This window comes from Lepisosteus platostomus, unplaced genomic scaffold, assembly GCF_059453375.1.
Source record: "Lepisosteus platostomus isolate fLepPlt1 unplaced genomic scaffold, fLepPlt1.hap1 Scaffold_48_H1, whole genome shotgun sequence".
NCBI classification, from domain to species: domain Eukaryota; kingdom Metazoa; phylum Chordata; class Actinopteri; order Semionotiformes; family Lepisosteidae; genus Lepisosteus; species Lepisosteus platostomus.
This window is the reverse complement of record NW_028291668.1, coordinates 320001-322500: the sequence shown is the minus strand read 5'-3', so window position 1 is coordinate 322500 and position 2500 is coordinate 320001. Positions and strand designations below refer to the sequence as shown.

Sequence of the window (2500 nt, the reverse complement as noted above, 5' to 3'; positions counted from 1 at the left end):
CTACACTGGCCTGAAGTGCCCCCCCATTTCACAGCATTTTTCAGCTGATTTAAAATGTACCTAAAAGAGAAGCATTATTGAAGACCATCAATTACCAAGAGCTTTTGTCAAAGGTTTTGGTGGTCATTTTGAATGACCACAGAGCGCTGTGACCTCGGTTTTACATCTCATCCAAAAGACAGCGCCCTTTTACAACACAGCATCTCTGTCACTATACTGGGGCATTGGGACCCGCACAGACCTCAGGGTGAGCGCCCCACCGCCGGCACCATTAACACCGCTTCCAGCTGGAAGCTTTGTTTTCCCCTGTAGCTCACCCTCATCCGGGTACTGACCTGGCTCACACCTGCTTAGCTTCAGTGGGTTTTTTGAGTTGCGAGTTGCAAGGGGATGCAAGTGATGGAGCCGCTCGCTGCAGAAGCCACTGCATTGGCCGGGAATCGAACCCAAGCTTCCAGCGTGGCAGGCGAGAATTCTACCACTGAACCACCAATGCTCAGTGCCTGGGCCTTCAAAAAAGACGCTTTTTTGGTGGTCTGTGCAAAACGCGTCGACATCTGCTTCCAGCTGCAAAATGCCATTCGCGGACACTGAAGAACTTATTTCCAAGGCAGCGGGTACAAGCGATTGGGCGTTTTAAAACCACCAGGAACAGCAAAGAGGCACGCTTCTTTGCTTGCGCCGAAACACACCGACTGGAGGCGGATAACGTAGTCGGCAGGATTCGAACCTGCGCGGGGAGACCCCAATGGATTTCTAGTCCATCGCCTTAACCACTCGGCCACGACTACAGCAAGCCCCACTGCCGCTGCGTTCTTGCTACAATCTTACCTGGATCGCGAGGCGCCGGCGGAAGCCTATTTCAAAGTCGTTCTCCGTTTCATAAAAACATTTCCAAAATACAAGCCTTGCAGACAGACACGCCTCAGAGGACTTAAGGGTGGCTTCATGTCGGAATGATAAAGTCTCCCCGTCCGGACATGAAAATGCCACTTTGTTACACACAAAAAAAGAATCAACAACAGAGAAATGCCCACAAGCATTTGAAAAGCCGCACCACGTCGCACTTGAAATAGCTCTTACATTAGTGGTAGACGCAGGAATCGCCTTTTTATTTACGCTCTTACCAACGCGATGGAAAGCAAAACAAAGCAAAGCAGAGCAAAACAAAACGAACAAACGAAAACCTTGCGTATAACGCCGTTACGTGCCCAAGCGGTATTGTACATCATCCTAGCACTGCACCCCGGGGCGTACGGTATATGGGAACGAGCACACGCCACGAATCGTCTCGAATCACTCCCTACAGCTGTAAGGCGCCTTGAAGCGTGCACCCCCAACATTCTTCTTTGCGCATGTGTGAAAGGTAAACTCTTGAGCAGACTCTGAACCAGCTCTAAGGAAACTAATCCGATTAGACGTTACTTTGACTCATCTTTTTACGCTCAGTGCTGGATTACTCAAACTCCAGCTAGGGTTAGGGTTAGCATTCCCACGCTACTTAGACACTTTGTTTACGCTCAGTGCTGGATTTTGGGAACTTCAGGATGAGTGGGAATTTTCTCCTATCTGTCAATTCTGTTTTGTTTTGGAGACTCTTGGCTGCCTATGTTGTACAGTGCAGCGTGAAGGAAACATTTTCCAAAACTGTGTCAGCTCAAAAGTTGTAAGAAAACCTCTCCAGCTGCTTTAACTCTCTTCATTTTTGTCATTTAATGTGACACTCGATGTATAACTGGAGCCTCACATATGCAAATGGTGAGGCTCCAGTTCGACACCCAGTTCGACACCACTTTACAGTATATGACAAAAGCATGGCAGACTGTGCCGGACCGGCAGATAACTTCCGCTTATTTTTACCATATTAAACATTGGAAATCCTCCCACTTGTATTTGTGACACTTGATTTTGGCTCCACCTAAGACACTCTTAAATCTTCAAACACTTTTCTCTTCTCCCGCAACACTCTTGTCTGTCGGCACTATGTGGCAGCGTTGCATGACAACCCCTCTCACCACGGAAAGGAACCTAACAGCTTTGGTAAGAGAGGAGAAAAGGACCTGGCCAGTACGGGGCTCGAGCCCGTGACCTTGGCGTTATTAGCACCACGCTTGAACCAACTGAGCTAACCGGCCTCACAACAGTGCTCCTCTCTGTGCTGCAAAAAATCGAACTCAGGGAATTTCTTTTGTCCTCCTTTGAATAGAAAGCCGTGTAATTCAGTGTACGGGCTTTCTCGTGCAGTTTCATGGTTCTTGTAACCCAAATCCTACACTGGCCTGAAGTGCCCCCCCATTTCACAGCATTTTTCAGCTGATTTAAAATGTACCTAAAGGAGAAGCATTATTGAAGACCATCAATTACCAAGAGCTTTTGTCAAAGGTTTTGGTGGTCATTTTGAATGACCACAGAGCGCTGTGACCTCGGTTTTACATCTCATCCAAAAGACAGCGCCCTTTTACAACACAGCATCTCCGTCACTATACTGGGGCATTGGGAC

General features: G+C 48.0%; 1 non-coding gene across 1 annotated transcript; it reads right to left on the bottom strand.

Moving 5' to 3' along the window:
- Window positions 1–709: 709 nt before the first annotated feature.
- On the bottom strand, window positions 710–791 carry trnas-aga (transfer RNA serine (anticodon AGA)). The gene has a single exon. It is a non-coding gene; the product is annotated as a tRNA-Ser (tRNA).
- Between the last annotated feature and the right edge of the window lie 1709 nt (window positions 792–2500).